This window comes from Bos grunniens, chromosome 29 (assembly GCF_055505025.1).
Source record: "Bos grunniens cultivar Pamir isolate PY7600 chromosome 29, Bosgru_T2T1.0, whole genome shotgun sequence".
Classification (NCBI taxonomy): Eukaryota; Metazoa; Chordata; class Mammalia; order Artiodactyla; family Bovidae; genus Bos; species Bos grunniens.
In genome coordinates this window covers 43,150,327-43,168,888 of record NC_141193.1, presented here as the reverse complement: position 1 = coordinate 43,168,888, position 18,562 = coordinate 43,150,327, and the positions used below count along the sequence as shown (strand labels likewise).

General features: G+C 42.4%; 1 long non-coding RNA gene across 1 annotated transcript; it reads left to right on the top strand.

Moving 5' to 3' along the window:
- The first annotated feature begins 828 nt into the window (after positions 1–828).
- LOC147342564 (uncharacterized) lies at positions 829–17,021 on the top strand. The gene is made up of 3 exons (XR_015157359.1): positions 829–946; positions 16,340–16,541; positions 16,782–17,021. It is a non-coding gene; the product is annotated as an uncharacterized LOC147342564 (long non-coding RNA).
- The last annotated feature ends 1,541 nt before the right edge of the window (positions 17,022–18,562 follow it).

Below are 18,562 nucleotides of genomic sequence, written 5' to 3'. Positions count from 1 at the left end.
ACTTTCACTTGTCACTTTCATGCATTGGAGAAGGAAATGGCAACCCACTCCAGTGTTCTTGCCTGGAGAATCCCAGGGACGGGGGAGCCTGGTGGGCTGCCGTCTATGGGGTCACACAGAGTCGGACACGACTGAAGTGACTTAGCAGTAGCAGCAGCAGTCTGAGGCCACCCTGGCAATCCTATTTCCTACTTTGTCCACTTCTTTTAAACTAAAGGTATCCATCTGATCTAGTTTTGGCCAATGATATCTAACCAGAAGTCTAAGCAGGGGGTGGGGGGTTGGGGTTGGGAAAAGTTGTGTTCCTGATAAAATCGGGACTCATACAGGAGGCCCTAGGCTTCCTTCTCGATTGTACCTTGAATGCAGATGTGATATCTGGTGTTGATGCAGCCATCTTGCAATCATGAGATGACAAGCATAAGATTAAATGCCAACTTTCTAAGGAGAGTGACGCAGAAAAAGAGACTAGTTCCTAGATGTCAATTGCTTAGATGCTGAATTGATGCCAGCACCAGCTACTGGACTTCGAAATCCCTAAGCTGTTAAACCGCTCAGGTTAGATTTTCTGCATTTTGCAACTAAATCTCTCCTTAAGTAATTTTAATATATCACAGGTTTATTGGGAATATGAGATTAATATGAAAATCACATAATAGATGCTCAATAAACAATGCTTCTCTTCATATTTAATTTCACATAAAATTGTTACTATTATCTTTGTGATCAGCATTGTTAACATTGTGCACAAGCTCCTTTCAAGAATGTATCATTTAGAATGGAATATTTTTCAACACCATCTTTATTTCACTCTTATTTTAAATTTCCAGGGCCTCAGAAAGACAAGAAAAGGGAAAATATGAAAAGAATATCTAGTTTACTAGAAGCCTGATCTGAAAAGATCCCAGGGAATTGTCAAACAATTTGGAGCAAGGAACTCTCCCTGGTAAGTATTAATACAAGTGTCCTTCTGCGTTCCCTTCCTCTGCTGCTTGCCAAGGTTCCTCACACCTGCTTGTCCCTGACTTCAGGTGCGAAGATAAGAAGCTCAGAGGGTGCACTGCACAATGAGACCCTCAGTAGATGCTGTTCCATCCCTCAGTAGATGTTGTTCCTTTCCTCTCTTCTCCTTGCCATACACTCTCACAGTCTTCACTTATTAAAGGATCAGACCCAGTTTACAAAGGAGCCCCAAGGAGAATGTGCTCTAAGACTGAAAGAGGAGAAGATTGAGAATGATTAGTCCAGGACTGGGAGTCATAAGGAACGAGGGTTGAGAAATGTTCAGAATCAGCCAGTTCAGAAACAAGTTTCTAGGAAGCAAGTTTCTGGGAATCTCTCTCTCTTAAAATAGTGTAGTGTGTGTGTATATGTATGTGTATATGTGTGTGTTTGTGTGTGTGTGTGTGTATGTGCTTAAGGTATCCATACAGAGACAGATAGGACCCTATACATGGTTTTGGGGTTTTTAAAAAATATGTATTTATTTGGCTGCACTGGGTGTTAGTTGCTACACTCTTCGTTCTTTGTTGAAGTAGGTGAAATCTTTAGTTGCAGCATCAAACTCTTAGTAGCATGTGGGATCTACTTCCCTGACCAGGGACCGAACCTGGGCCCTTTGCATTGGAAGCATTGATTTTTAGCCACTAGACCACCAGGGAAGTTCTTCCAATAAATGTTTCTGAAAGTGTGGGTCAATGGGTGGGTGAATGGGTAGATGAATTATTGGCCATAGGGATGGATATTGTGAGCAGTAAGCAGCAGGAGTCTGGCTCTCTCTTGTTTGGAGTGCTTCATGAGAACTTTTCAAATTCCCTGTGGCAACTGCTCAGTTCTATGATAAGATGAAATCAGCCACAGACCGTATGTAAAGGACCTCAGAAGAATGTTTCCCAATAAAACCTAACTTACCGAATCAGATGGTGGTTCAGATTTGACCCGCAGTCATAGCTTGCTCATTCTTGCCCTGTTCCATGTCCACACCTGGGGATGCCCCCTAGAAACACAGCAGCTGTTTTGCTACCAGCCTGAGCATGGAGATGGACAGGTACAGATAAAAAGTCCTTGTTCTTTAATAGGAGCCTCTGCTCCTAATACATCTATAACCCATCCTCATTCTGTGCTTCTTCTGAAATAGGCGATTTTTGTTTTCATTATATACATTCGAGTGGGCTTTTCTCTTGCAAGCTGCACACTTTCCTAAAGGGAAAAGCTCTCCCTTGTCTATTTCCTCCACTAGCTTACAGTGGATTGGAGAAGGAAATGGCAACCCACTCCAGTGTTCTTGCCTGGAGAATCCCAGGGACGGGGGAGCCTGGTGGCTGCATTCTATGGGGTCATATAGAGTCGGACACGACTGAAGTGACTTAGCATAGCTTACAGTGGATAGTGAACGTGCTGAAGCCTGGTAGTAGTAGCAGAAAGAAGGGGGGGAAAATGCCTCCTTATTGAAGAGCAAGAATTCACTTTGCCTTACTTGAAATTTACAATTCTTTAAGAATTACTATGCTGCTAAATACCTTGACCTATCACTGATCTGTGAGACCTTTGTTTAGAGAGATTTAAAGCCTCTTGATGAAAGTGAAAGAGGAGAGTGAAAAAGTTGGCTTAAAGCTCAACATTCAGAAAACGAAGTTCATGGCATCCGGTCCCATCACTTCATGGGAAATAGATGGGGAGACAGTGGAAGCAGTGTCAGACTTTATTTTTTGGGGCTCCAAACTCACTGCAGATGGTGACTGCAGCCATGAAATTAAAAGACGCTTACTCCTTGGAAGGAAAGTTATGACCAACCTAGCTAGCATATTCAAAAGCAGAGACACTACTTTGCCAACAAAGGTTCGTCTAGTCAAGGCTATGGTTTTTCCAGTGGTCATGTATGGATGTGAGAGTTGGACTGTGAAGAAAGCTGAGCACTGAAGAATTGATACTTTTGAACTGTGGTGTTGGAGAAGACTCTTGAGAGTCTCTTGGACTGCAAGGAGATCCAGCCAGTCCTTTCTGAAGGAGATCAGCTCTGGGATTTCTTTGGAAGGAATGATGCTAAAGCTGAAACTCCAGTACTTTGGCCACCTCATGAGAAGAGTTGACTCACTGGAAAAGACTCTGATGCTGGGAGGGATTGGGGGCAGGAGGAAAAGGGGACGACAGAAGATGAGATGGCTGGATGGCATCACTGACTCGATGGGTGTGAGTTTGAGTGAACTCCGGGAGTTGGTGATGGACAGGGAGGCCTGGCATGCTGCAATTCATGGGGTCTCAAAGAGTCGGACATGACTGAGCAACTGAACTGAATTGAACTGAAAGATGACTGGACATTACTTTGCTGACCGTATAGTCAAAAGCTACGGTTTTTCCAGTAGTCATGTATGAATATGAGAGCTAGACCATAAATAAATCTGAGCGCTGAAGAATTGGTGCTTTCAAACTGTGATGTTGAAGAAGACTCTTGAGAGTCCCATAGACTGCAAGGAGATCAAACCAGTCAATCCTAAAGGAAATAAGTCCTGAATATTCATTGGAAGAACTGATGCTAAAGCTGATGCTCCAATACTTTGGCCACCTGATATGAAGAGTCGACTCATTAGAAAAGACTCTAAGGCTGGGAAAGATTGAAGGCAGGAGGAGAAGAGGGTGACAGAGGACGAGATGGTTGGATGGCATCACCGACTCAATGGACATGAATTTGAGCAAGCTCTGGGAGATGGTAAAGGACAGAGAGGCCTGGCGTGCTGCAGTCCATGGGGTCACAAAGAGTTGGACATAACTGAGTGACTGAGCAAGAACACCAACAAAAGATGACCGGAATATAGCTCCTGCTGTTGTTTAGTGGACTGACTTCACTGAGCCACTCATTTTTTCTGTCCTGTATTTGTCTCTTCTCGTTTCGTATGTGTAAATTTTATTTCTATCAATTTAGAGAGAAGTTCTTTTATAGCAGGAAATTTTTTATAAATGTCACAATATTGGGCACTTAGGAGGTATACAGTATGTGTGTATGTGTGTGCTTAGTCACTCAGCTGTGTTCGACTCTTTGCGACCCTTTGGACTGTAGCCCACCAGGCCGCTCTCTCCATGGGATTTCTCAGGCATAAATACTGGAGTGGGTTGCCATTTTTGTCTTCCAGGGGATCTTTCACCTCCCAGGGACTGAACCTGAATTTCCTGTGTCTCCTGCATTGCAGGCAGATTTTTTTTACCCACCGAGCCATCAGGGGGAAGCCTGGTATACAGTACATGCATTATTAACTCAATTTTTAAGAGTCTTTTCATGAACATATTACAGAATAAGAACAGTTTGGCATTATTTTAAATGGCCCTAGTCTGATTTAAGCTCCCTATTGCAAAAATAATAAATTACCCTGGACTATCTGGAAAATGTTTTTTTGTTTGTTTTGTATTGACTTATAGTTGATTGATTTACAGTTTGTGTTAGTTTCTGGTGTACAGCAAAGTGATTCAGTTCCACATACATACATGTATATTCTTTATCAAGTTCTTTTCATTACAGTTTATTATAAGATATTGAACATAGTTCCCTGAGCTATACAATGGGACCTTACTATTATCGATTGGACATACAGTAGTTTGTATCAAAACACATGATAATGTCTAAGTCAAATCATGTTGTTGCAAATGGTATTATTTGATTTTTTTATGGCTGAGTAATGGAAATGTCTTAATTTTTTTAACTTTCATCACTTTGGTTTTTTTTTGTGGAACTGATTTTTTTTTTCTTTTACATCAAATATCTTCAGTGGAAGAAGGGACATTGCACACAAATATCATAAAAGCACTGCATATTACTTTCATTGGAAACTAATTTTCTGGATTAGATATGACTGGAAAGGATAGAAGCGATGCAGGATTATAAGACATAACATTATACCATACACAGCTGCAGACTGACGCAAACACCGTTCGGAACAAGAGAGAGAGGAGGGGGAGGTGCTTTTCAGAGGGGCTTCAGGCCGCTTCCTTCCAGGGCGGAAGGAAAGGGCCGCACGCAGCATGGTCAGTGACTCAGTGCCCGCAGTGAGTTCTGGTGGTCAGCCTTATCTTGATGCCCCATCTGGACGGCTCCTTTTGGGGAGAGCTCCAAATGAATACAGAGAAGCTATTTCTTCCCCTTCTTTTTCAGTTTTTAATGCTGCCTTTTAAATTAATAAAGTCACAGATTTTTTTTTTCATAATACGTAGTGAATAACCCAATTGCATTCAAAGAAATGCTCACCCCTAGGCTGCTTTTGGGCTTCCCTGGTAGCTCAGTTGGTAAAGAATCCACCTGCAATGCAGGAGACCCCGATTCAATTGCTGGATTGGGAAGATCCGCTGGAGAAGGGATAGGCTACCCACTCCAGTATTCTTGGGCTTCCCTTGTGGCTCAGCTGGTAAAGAATCTGCCTGCAATGCAGGAGACCTGGGTTTGATCCCTGGGCTGGGAAGATCCCCTGGAGAAGGAAAAGGCTACCCACTCCAGTATTCTGGCCTGGAGAATCCCATGGACTGTAGAAAAGAGTTGGACCCGACTTAGCGACTTTCACTTTCAGGCTGCTTTGGGGACTTTCCCAATGGCTCAGCTGTATGGAATCCGCCCGCACTGCAGGAGATGCAGGTTTGACCCTTGGGCCAGGAAGATCCCTTGGAGAAGAAAATAGCAACCTACTCCAGTTTTCTTGCTTGAGAAATCCCATAGACAGAGGAGCTTGGCAGGCTACAGTCCATGGAATCACAAAGAGTCAGTCATGACTGAGCACACACACATGCAGGCTGCTTTTCGTGTGTTGTTCAGTTGGTTAAAAGATGAAATCTTACAGTTCCTTTCAAAGGGAAACAGAATCTTTCCTTTTAAATCTGACACCCGACCCTCAGCGTCCCCATGGACTGCAGCCTACCAGGCTCCTCCATCCATGGGATTTTCCAGGCAAGAGTACTGGAGTGGGGTGCCATTGCCTTCTCCATTAATCTAACTTACAGTATCATTACTGAGCAAGAACCTCCTACGACAGGTGACTGAAGAGGCAAGAAAAGCAATTTCCGAATCGCAGAGCAGCTCCTGAGAGCTGAAATTTGGTAACAGGAAAAGTTGGTTGTTGCTGTTGTTGTTCAGTCGCTAAGTCGTGTCAGACTCTTTGCGACCCCATGGAAAATGGGAAGTGGTAAAAGGAAATGTTTTTTTAATTCACTTAATTTTGAACAATTGACTCATTCTTTCTCGCAGGGAAATATTTCCCCTATAGAGAAACTTGCAGCAAGGGAGTCCACGTGTCTAGTACATGGTCGTTGCAGTCAGTATCCCAGTATGCACAGGTTTACCAATCTTTTTCTGATATTAACAAGACATTTATTGTTATGTGTGAATATCAGAGGTTGGCCTGTAGCTTTGTGGCAGTTTTCAAATACAGTTGGGTAAAATACATAACAATACATAAAAATACATAAAATACACAACAATAAAAGTAGGTAAGGAGATGAAAATAGATTATTATGGCAAGGAAGGAAAAAAAGAGAAAAGATCAGTCTAGTTTAGACTTGCCTTAATTACAGCCTATATGCACTGAAATGTGGTAATTTGATCCAGGTTGATTAATGGGATAATCCTCTTTTTGTACTAGTAAATAGCCCCAAATTATCTTTTGTATGAATTATGTTACAAGAAATGTGTAATTCTATCAGAAAAATTGGTTTAAAAAAAGAGAGATTTTTGAAGATAGTATTTGTAAAAAAAAAAAAAAAAAAAAAGAACACCATGGGGATTTTTTTTTTTTTGAGGTTCGTACAAACCCTAAGCACTTTTTAAAAAACTACAGATTTATTTTCTTGACTGTATAAATAATATGTGTACGGTGTAAAAAGTAAAAAGAAGAAACTAAAAATTATGCGTAAGGTCAAAACCAAAGATAACCACTGTAAAATTTCTACAACAGTTCGTTCTCTCTCTGTGTCTTTCTAGATGTGTGTGTGTGTGTGTGTGCGCGCGCGCGTGCACTCTGGCTCACAGAAAAAGATCTATTTTAAGATCAGTAGTTCAAACCATGCTGTATATCACCAACATTTTCCCAGATCATTAACAATTTTTCATTAAACTTTGTAGATGCTCTTTTATTTTGGTTATTTTTCAGTATACTATATTCTCCCCCTCAATTTTAGTTTAAAAGATAAGACATGGCATTTAAAGAGATTTTTGAAATAAAAATTATTTATAATCCTGTTATCCTAGTGTATTTACTTTCCTCCTCTTTCCTTATAAAGCAGGAATTATTTTATTTCCTAGTACATAATCACTACCTCTCAGGTTGACCACGGAACTGTTTCTTCAGAGAAGAGTAGCCTCTGATCACTGAACCTAGAGAAAGTCCGTGCAGCCAAAAATAAATAAATTAAAAAAAAATTTTTTTAAAGAGGGGATATCTTATGGTGAAAAGTGAAAGTCACTTAGTCGTGTCCGACTCTTTGTCAAGACCCCTTGGACTGTAGCCCTCCAGACTCCTCTGTTCATGGAATTTCCAGGCAAAAATACTGGAGTGGGTAGCCATTCCATTTTCCAGGGGAATGTCCTGACCCAGGGATCAAACTTGGGTCTCCTGTGTTGCGGGTAGATCTTTACTATCTGAGCCACCAGGGAAGCTGGTAGTGTTTTTCAAAGTTTGTACCAGCAGCAACATCACTTAAGAAGTTGTCAGAAATGCACATTCCCAAACTCCACCCAATCTACTGAATGAGAAGCTAGGGATGGGGGAAGGTGGAAGGCAGCAATCTGTGTGTTTTCCTTTTTTTTATTACAAGCCATGCAGGCAATTCTAATGCTCACTAAAGTTTGACAAACACATCCTATGGGATCAACAATCTGCAAAACATCCTTTGGGAAACAATTTGCAAAATTGCCTTTTCTGACGAGTTTCTCTGTTTCCTGGAAGGAAGAGGCAAATTGCTGGCTGACTCTGTTCCCTGTAGGATAAAACAGGGATATTAGCTGCCTCCCAAGGATAGAGATTAAATATAATAATTAGCAAAAGTGTTTTGTAAACTATGAAGTGGTGAAGTGATATACAGACATTATTCTTATGGTGACATCGAGTGTAAGTGGAAAGATTTATATTACTGAGCTCTGGGGAAAGCCAAATGGAATGTGGACACAGATGGCTCTCAGTTCTCACATATTCAACTTTTATACAACCCAATTTTCACACATGACACACGCCACCCCTAAAATGCCTTTCCCACACCAAATCTGGAATTTCCTACACTTGCAGTTTAATGAGCAATTTGAGGTATCCCATGGCAGCGCCACCTGCCAACCCACAAGGCTGCTTTGGCAGGCTCACATCTTTTCTATTTCGCAGTTTTTGTGCCTATTTTATTGTATCTAGCTAAATTATTATTTACAAAGAAAACAAGAGAGAAACAGTAAGAGACACAGTCCCCAGCCATGTCTAGTTCCTATTAAATTTCTTTGGCAGCCTCAGGCTGTGATTCTACATATTTTTGTTTTATGCACATGATAACTTCTCAAATGCTCCTAGCTACACAAATTCGTATTTTTCCAAGTCTTTCTCTGCTCACTGAGTTAGCTTTGCTGCCTCTGGTCAGTTTGGTCTTTTTGCTTCTTCTTAGCCCTGATGCTGGCGATCCGCACTTACCTGGTCATTCCTAGCTGTCTGCTCATATTCTTATGGTTACCTGCTGTGGGCTGCCTCTGCAGCAACTCAGATTCATTTTCCCCAGCAGGCTTCGTCCCTAAAAGGGAGAGTGGCTGTGGTCTTCCTATAGGCGCACAGGGCTCTGACGAACAGACTCCACTTTAAGGACCTATTGTAGGGCAGATGGGCAGGCTAAAACCCCTCATCCTCTTTACCGCCACCTCCTCCCTCATTGCCAGAGAAGAAGGGCTTTACTTTGGCACTGGAAGATGTCAATGAAATTTCACCTAAGCAAAGATGTTTATTCCTTCTGAGTCCATTTTGTAATTTTAAATTTATCTCTCTCAGCCCTCTACAGCCACATATCCTATTCTTCCCCAGTAGGAAGTTCCCAGCGTTTGCAGGGCTGTTCTACTGCGACTTTAACTCAGGGTCTAAGGCTGCTGCTGCTGGTTGGCTATTCAGTGGTGGTGGTGGTGATGGGGTGGGGGCGGTCAGGGACATGACTGGCTTTGCTGCTCTGGATGCAGGTCTGTAACTAACTATCCAGGTAATTAATTATTCAAATTAGCTTGTGATTAATTATCCAGGTAATTAATTATTTCAAGGCCCCTTACTGCCCTTAACTTATAGGCACCCTTACTCTGAGCTGGGAGTTCCTATCAATCTTATCTTTCTTTCTGAGCTAATCTATTTTTTATAGATTTCTTTATAAAAGTAGTTCTCCAAGTCTAATACCTGAACCATCAGCATCAGTAGAACTTGTCAGAAATGCAAATTGTTTATGCACAATACTGCTGATGAGAAATAGGTTGTTTCTAAATTTTTGACTGTTATGAATACAGCTGCTGTGAAATTCCTGTACAGGTGTTTCTGTGGATATCTTTTCATTTCTATTGGTTGAATGCCTAGAAGTAGAATTGTAAGACAAAACCAATCTGATGAGATCCTCAAACTCTTCCTAACCATGATCTACCAACAGTACAGTGTTATGGATTTATTCTTTTTATGGTTGCCAGATAAACATAATAAATCCAAAATATTACTTTTGGGATGCATTTATACTAAAAAATTATTCATTGTTTATCTGAAATATTTTAGTGGGTATTCTTTTTTGTTGTTTTTGGGGTTTTTTTCTTTGCTAAATATGCCAACCCTAACTATTTTTATTATCATTTATGTTATTTTAAGGGGTTCTGAGGGTGGGAGAAACAAGATTAATTTGTATAATCATTCCACCATCTTAATCCAAGATAAAAATTTGATGGAAACTAAATAGCCTGATAATCCACTTATCAGTTGCCTCATTTCTCTGCAAAATACCCTGCCCAAGCCAGTGGAAAATTATCATCAGAAAGTCTTCCTTCCTAAAGGAGGGAGAAAATTTCTTCTGAAGATATATTTCAGAAAAACATTAAATATATAGCATCACATATATTTAATAACATGAACTATGATAGCACTAATTATTATCAGTGAACTAAAGTTATCTTGATGTGTAACTTCTAGCTGTGTGTCTTTAAGCAAATTACTTCTTTGTGCTTTGATTTTCCTCCTCTATGAAGTGGACCTAACAAGGGCATGTAGTAGGAATATTAGGAGGGGTAAATAAGACACACTGTAAAGTATTTAGCTTAGTATCTGATACGTGGAAATCATCAATAAAAGCTATATTTCAAAGTCAAAAAAAAAAAAAAAGAAAGTCTTCCTTCCTAACCCTAATCCAATATCTTATGTCCACAAAATATCATTTCAAATAGTTTCAGAGCAGAATTTGAGGTAAGAAATTACTTTAGGTAAGAAGTTTAATTATCTGTATTTAATGTTTGATTTGCATTTTGACCATTTTAAACAATCACATACATATGTTGTTGAAGACTCTGGTTTCTATTTTTAGGCCAAGATTAAACCATTGATAAAATATTCTGGAGACTTTATAATTTTTTTGTTTCTTGGGGTTAAAATTCCTCACATATAAGGCCATTGCTTGATTTCTAAACATTAAATTTTTCATATAAGTTTCCAGAAACTCCTTAAACACAAAAATTGACCCTGCTTCTACAAAGACATAATGGGCAGAAGAACATTTTGGGCATAACCATGAGCCTCTTCTGGAGAAGGCAATGGCACCCAGCTCCAGTACTCTTGCCTGGAAAATCCCATGGATGGAGGAGCCTGGCAGGCTGCAGTCCAGGGGGTCGCTAAGAGTTGGACACGACTGAGCAACTTCACTTTCACTTTTCACTTTCATGCATTGGAGAAGGAAATGGCAACCCACTCCAGTGTTCTTGCCTGGAGAATCCCAGGGATGGGGGAGCCTGGTGGGCTGCCATCTATGGGGTCGCATAGAGTCGGACACGACTGAAGTGACTTAGCAGTAGCAGCAACGAGCCTCTTCAGCTAGAAAAATAAATATCTAAGTGTTTTATTTGTTTTTGGCAAGCTTAACCAACTTTGTTACCTAATGGGAAGCTTTTACTAGATTAAGTGTCCTGGTGTAGTTAGTTCTATCTTAGCAGTTATGGATGTTATGAGACCATTATACATTCTGCCTATGAATATTTTGGACTTGCATTTCCTTGTCCTGTAATTTTTAAACTGTGGCTCCTTCCTCCCCACTGTTTTGGTACACTCTCCTGTGGTGAGTTGGTGGCAGGACACCACCCTGGCTTTGAGGTTTCTGGCAGAACATCATTCTTGTGGGGCTGTGGTTGCTACTAAGTTATTGCTGAGGAATCATGTCTGAGGCCTCTCCCCAGTTTGGGTTTTGCCTGTGCATTAAACACTGTTAGTGGTTTTAGTCCCTTCACTGTTCCTATTTGAATCGAATGGAAACTCCTGTGAAACAGGATTTCCGGAGATGGTAGGGAAAGACCCAGGTCCAATGAGGCCCAGGTGGCTCTGCACAGATTGGATTCATTTCTGTTTTATTCAGCCATTCTCTAGAGAGGCAAAATAAATTCTGCCTCTAAATATTTTTTTCGTATCTGGTAGAAACATTAATGATAACAATAATAATAATTAATATTTCCCATATTCCAGCTTAAGTCCCAATCTATGAATTTTACATGTGCTTCTTGCTTGATTAAAGTCATAATCATAACCAGTATAATTTAGCAAGCCCCATCTATAAGCTGAGTGCTTTATATACGTTCTTCAGTATTCACGGCAGCTTCTTGAGAGCGGTATTTAGAGACTAGGAAATTGACAAGAAGCATGTCTGACATGGGACACGGAGGGGAAAGGAGGGCGGGACGAGCTGGGAGAGTAACACTGATATACACACACCACCATGTGTAAGACAGACAGCTGCTGGGAAGCCGCTGTCCCGCACAGAGAGTGTTCCGTGTTCCGTGATGACTCAGAGGGGTGGATGGGGCAGGGCTTGGGAGGGAGGCTCAAGAGGCAGGGGATACATATATACATACAGCTGATTCACGTTTTTGTACAGCAGAAACTAACATAACACTGTAAAGCAATTTACTTCAATTGAAAAAAAAAAAAGCAGGTCCAAGATTGCATGTGTGCGCGCGTGTGCGTGCATGTGCATGCGTGTGTGTGTATGTGTGTGTGCTCAGTTGTGTTTGACTCTTGCAACCACATGGGCTGTAGCCTGCCAGGCTCCTCTGTCCATGGGATTCTCCAGGCAAGAATACTGGAGTGAGTTGCCATTCTCTCCTCCAGGGGGTCTTCCCCACCCAGGGATGGAACCGGCGTCTCTTGCGTCTCCTGCATAGATAGGCTGGCAGATTCTTTACTGCTGCACCATCCGGGAAGCCCATGTCCAAGATTAGACAGGTGGTGAATCACAGAATTGAGATTTAAATCCAGACCCTCAACCCTTCTTCATGTAATGCAGTTGAATCCATTTCATTCTTTAAAAAAGGATATGGTCACTTATCTTATTTACCTTTGACAAGAACTCCTGCAGGGGGAAAAAACACTCTTGTCTCCATGATGTTAAAGGTAAGGAAAATGAGATATAAGAAGTTGAATAACTTGCCCCACTTCACACAGTAATGGTATACTTAGTCCACAGTCCCCACTTTCTGGCCATTTAAGGCAATACCTTTTCCACGATCCACCCACACTATGACTGGGCGAGCTTACATTAGAAGAATATACATTTAAATCCTTCCACTCAAAGCAAACCTTAAGAGGGCCATCAGCCTTGAATTCTTAGTTCCCACATAGGCATTGTTTGTACCTAGGCTAACTGTGGTGAGAAAAGAGGCTGTTGTTAAATATTTAAGAACCCAGAGAACCTTAGTTTGTGCCAATGAACATTGGTTTTTTTAAAGATAGAGGCCTCTGAGGTTTTTACACTCCAAACCACACTTTCTAATAAAAATGATCTTCAACAACTAGTTCCAGAGTAAGTGCCAGGCTTGGATCCCAGAGCACGAGTTCTACAGGAGGGTGTCGCCTACCATCCACCGGAAATTTGGCAAGTTGTTTAGACAGCCTGTCTCCATCAAGCTGCCTTTGATGGCCAAGCCAGAGGAGCTTCTCTGAACCAGCTGACCTTCCCTCCTCACCTCTGCAGGGCTCTCTCTTCATTACTGGAACCCCCCAGGTCAGAGCTCCCCACCCAAACGCTGCTCCTTGCCAAGAAGATACACTGACTCAAATAATGATAAATATGCTGATCATTTTTCTGGGTGAATCAATGCTGTGTCACCTCAGGTCTCTACAAAATGCCCTCCAACTGCTTGACAGCCCTATCCACTTACAGAGTTCTTAAAACCTAGATGCAGGTTGAGCCCAGATTCTAATTTCAAATCTCCGTTGGCTCGCACTTGGGGTATGTCCTGTCTTCCATCTCCAGCTGGCCCACTCTCATGCCCTTTCCTCTGGAATGAAGACTTCCCCACATTCATCTCCACATTCCTCACACTTAGGCGCGTGGAATTTATAGCTTGCTAACTCAGCCTTGCCTCAAAGAGCAGGCAAAGGGGAATCGGGCTCAGGGTTTCCCTGCTAGGAAGGAAACAGTCAAAGCTCCGGTTTATTAACTTTTTCTCTAATTTTTCCTCCTTCCCTTTTCTTCCATATCTTAAAAAAATTATTTTATTCAAGTATAGTTGATTCATTTTATTTAAAAAAAAAGACTTTTAATTTTGTATTCCACCTTCTGTTTTTGAAAAACTTGCCTTCTAGAGGTCTCTGCTTAACTTTTTTTAGCACTCAGCACTTGATCAGAGCCTGTTGCTGCTGCTGCTGTTGCTAAGTCGCTTCAGTTGTGTCCGACTGTGCTACCCCATAGACAGCAGCCCACCAGGCTCCCCCGTCCCTGGGATTCTCCAGGCAAGAACACTGGAGTGGGTTGCCATTTCCTTCTCCAATCAGAGCCTGTTAAGGTTCAGCAAAAAAAAAAGAAAAAGAAAAAAATTTTTTCAATCAAATTCATTCCTTACTTCAAGCTACTCTCCAGCAGTCCAGTGGGACATATTTTTGAAAGATGCATTAACTCTTTTACGCCACCAGAGTATGTTCCCTGGTGGCTCAGACAGTAAAAAATCTGCCTGCAATGTAGGAGACCTGGGTTCGATCCTTGAGTTAGGAAGATCCCCTGGAGAAGGGAATGACAAGCCACTCCAGGGTTTTTGCCTGGACAATTCCATGGACAGAGGAGCCTGGCAGGCTACGTCCATGGGGTTGCAAAGAGTCAGACACGACTGAGTGACTAACACTTTCACTTCCAGGATATCATTTGTGAAATCACTGCCTATCAAATGACCTGTGAACTTTTGTAAACTTCTGTCCATTGCACTAAATTGTAGTGTGGCTGCACCTGAGAGTTCTCAGGATGAACCTGAGAACTTTTTAGAGCTCCTAAAAGTGACATACACAAAGAGAAGGCCTCATCAAGTCAGCGGCCCCTCAGCCACTTCCTGTTTTACAGAAAGCAGACACCGGGCCTCACTTTCTCATTCATTTAACAAACACTCTTTGTGTCCCTGCTCAGAGCTAAGTATGAGTTGGGTGTGGAGGGTATACGGGATAAACACAAAATAACAAAAATCTCTGCTTCCAAGTGACCCAAAGCCTGAAAAGGGATTCAAGCCTCAAGTCGCATTTCTATTTCTGGTGGCTTGACCCATCCTGAGCAGCTCCTGGAAACGTACTGCCCCTCTCTTCTCACTTAATCCCTCACCCCTGTGACAGTGAGGTGGAAATAGAGACAGACCAGGTGCAAATTCCCCTTCCTTCCTAGAGTTCGTCATATCTTGACCTCTAGCCATCTCAGTTACCTTGTTCATAAAGTAGTAGGTAATATTTAATGTCCACTTTGCAGGGTTGTTGAAATGATTGAGAATAATATAAGTAAAGTGCCTGGCACTTAGTGATTGCTTGATAACCAATGGTGGCTATTTTAATAGGAAATGGGAGGTGATACAGTAGCTCCAATAAGTACCTGTAGCTGTTGCTATGGTAGCTCTTAGTCTTCAGGCCAAAACTCAAAGGGCTGATATATCAAGAGGGCTAACGGACATGGGGGATTATTTTCCCTGGCACCTTTCTCATCCTGTATCATGCAAACCTCATTTGTGCAAACCTTTCTGTTCTGTCCTAAGAAGCTCCGGGGTGTGTCTGCTCCTCAGGCTGGCCAAGTTCTACCTGCTGAAGCTTCCTGTGCAGCCAGGGGTCACAAGCAGTTGGCAAAATCAAGCCAGCCAGCTGCTGGGAAGTGATACTTCTGAAGGAAATCCTTGATTGGTCCTGCAAGGGGGTTGCAAACTGCATCCTGGATTAACCTGGGCTATTGCCCAGTGCCTCAGCTGCTCATCCCCTCTCCACCAGGCAGCTGGGTGGGAACTCCAGGACGGCCACTCCCCAGCACCCAGGATGGCCAGAGGGGACAGCAGGGATTCCTCATCGATGTGTGCTCTCGTTCTCAGAAAAGGGATTAAGCATGCCCTGATTCTTCCATCAGACTTTCCAGGGGAGTGAAGTGGGAGAGAAAATGGACCTGAGAAGTCTGTTCCCTCAATGCCCCCCAAATTCCTGCAAGCTGCTCCATTCAACCTTCAAACACTGGATCTGGGCCAGCAAGACTGGCATCAAACGTATCTGTGCTCTTGGTAAAATGAGGTAAAAATATTGCCAAGCTCAATGGGTTTATAAGAACTAACCAGGCTTCCTAGGTGGCACAGTGGTAAAGAATCAGCCCACTAATGCAGCAGGTGCGAGAGACACAGGTTCGATTCCTGGTTTGGAAAGATCCCCTGGAGTAGGAAATGGCAACACGCTCCAGTATTCTTGTCTGGAAAACTCCATGGATGGAGGAGCCTGGGGCCACAGTCCATGGGATTGCAAAGAGCTGGACATGACCAAATGCACACACACATGCATAAATGAGAAATCACACGTGAAAGCACCTTACCCAATGGCCTGGCACATGGTAAGTACATGATACACGCTAGTTCTCCATTTTCCTTAATAATTTTGTAAGCTGGTATTGCATAGTATGAAGAAAACAAACCCTTAAGTCTCTGTCAGAACCCTCTCATTGTAGGTGACCAAAACCTGACTCAAACTAGATTAGGGAAAAAAGGAATCCGTCGGTTCATGGAACTAACAGGCATCACTAGAGGGGAGGCTCAAATGAAGTCTTCAGGGCTCTGTTCTCTTCCTTCATCCTTAGCTGGCTCTGCTTGGCTCTGATTTTCTGTGCTGTGGTTCTCATACTCTCACAGGATTCCTCCACGTGGAAAGGAAGACAGCCAGGGGAATCGGGATTCAAAAGGATGAGCCACACAGTTCCTCCCGGTGTTTATGTATTAAATCTCATGACAGGACTTTGATCTCTGTGGGTCACATGCTCATCTCTTAGACCAGGAGTCAACAAGCTATGACCCATGGGCCAAATCCAGCCTGTCTCCTGCTTTTGGACAGTAGGTGAGTTAAGTAGTTTCATCATTTTTAAATGGTTGGGGGGAAAAAGGAAGATAATATTTTGTAACACATCTGAAAATTGTATCAACTCAAATTTCAGTGTCCATGAATTTCAATTTTATTGAACACACCACACCCATACATTTATGGACTGTGTTCTCTGCTGTCAAAGTACATTTGAGTAGTGGTGACAGGGATCTTATATCTTACAAAGCCTAAAATATTTCTATCGGTTCTTTACAGAAAAATCGTGCTGACCATGCCCTGGGTCCATCATGGCCAAGACAAAGATAAGACACTCTGATTGGCCAGACCTAAGTCACGTGCCCACCCCGGTAGCTTGGAGATGGAGTACGGCGGCTGCTCTAGCGAAACAATGGCGTGCAGGATGGTTTGCCCAGGAAAGAATGGTGCTGGGGAAAAGAAATGATAGGTGTCCATAACAGAATCAGATCAATATAAGTTTGGAAATCTTTTCCTTAACTCCTTAGAACTTTATTTTTGTTGTTGCTGTTCTCTGGAGTGAAGCAGATAAGCTTTGCCCTTTGGGAGGGTAGTGATGTTGGCTAACACTCATTGAGCGTTTACTCTGGGCTTATACTAGCTACTTATGTTGTCTCGCTGAGGAAACCAACGCTTGGAGAAGTTATATAGATTGCCCAGAGTTATATGATGAAGCAGATACAGGGCCTAGATGAGAACCCAGGTCTGTCTAACTAGAGGGCACAGGCAGACCACTATACCACGAGACTGCCCTGCTTCTCACTCAAGAGGAGATAAGACATCAAATAGGCTGAGCAGAGAGCCTGATATATTGTGAGTACTCAATTAAGGTTAATTTTTTTTCTCCCTTTTTCCTGTCTTCTCCCATTCACATTATGGAGATATAAATGTGCAGGGGGGGGGACTTCTCTGGCGGTCCAGTGGCTAAGACTTTGCGCTCCCCATGCAAGGGGCCCCGGATTTCATCCCTGGTCAGGGGACTAGATCCCACATGCCTCAACTAAGAGTTTGCATGCCACAACCAAGATCAAAGATCCTGCGTGCCGCAGCTAAGACTCGGTCCAGCCAAATAAATGAAAAGAAAATATTTTTAAAAATAAGTAAATAAGCAAGGAATCCACATGTACCATTCAGGAGTCCTGTTGCCTCAAGTCTTTAAGTTAACAAAAAAATTCCCCAAACAAAAAACCTCCCCTCAAAACTCCCTTTAACCAGTCTTGCTGTCAAAAAGGTAGAGTAAAAATAGTCAAAGTTCAGAGAAGGGCAGTGAAAATCATTTGCGGCATGCATGGCAGAAGAGCATGGCATGAGAAGAGGAATTCCAAATGTTGGGATCGTTTGATTTGAAAAGGAAGGCTCCCAGAGACGCAGGGTTTACAGTACAATAAGCTGACGACAGGTATAGGAAAGGCTAATCAGGATCTGGTATTTACTTCCCCCCCCCAAATACAAGAACCAGACTGTTTCACGCATTGTATAAAAGCCGTGTCACCTTCCACTTTGGAACACTATCAAAGTGAGCTTTACCCTCCCTTCCTACGGACGGTGGTGCCAAACCACACCTCCAGCTCCGATCAGTACACAAGACACTGCACTTTACACGTACTGTTCAGAATCTGGAGGTTTCAAGCTGGAAGGTGTGTTGGGGCCATGCAGTCTGGCCTCTTATGTTAGAGATAAAGCTGAAGCCCAGTTAGATAACATGGTTTGTTCAAATTTGCATGGTGAGCTCACAGCACACCTAGATTTAACTTGGCCTTGGGGTCAGAGAAACTGGACTGAGAAACTGGCTAAGGACCTGGCTAAGGTCATTCAAATGACCTTTCTGAGACTCAGTATCCCCATTTTACACAATTTCCAACATAGTTAAAGAATCAAATAATAAAAGTGGCCTAATTCTCCGTTCAGTGTATTGTGTACTGGGGCTTAATTCTCAGTTCAGTGTTTTTTCTTGAAGTCATTCTGCTCCTTGGATCGCCCTACATAGGAAAAAAAGGTAATTGCTGGATTGTTCAGAAAAA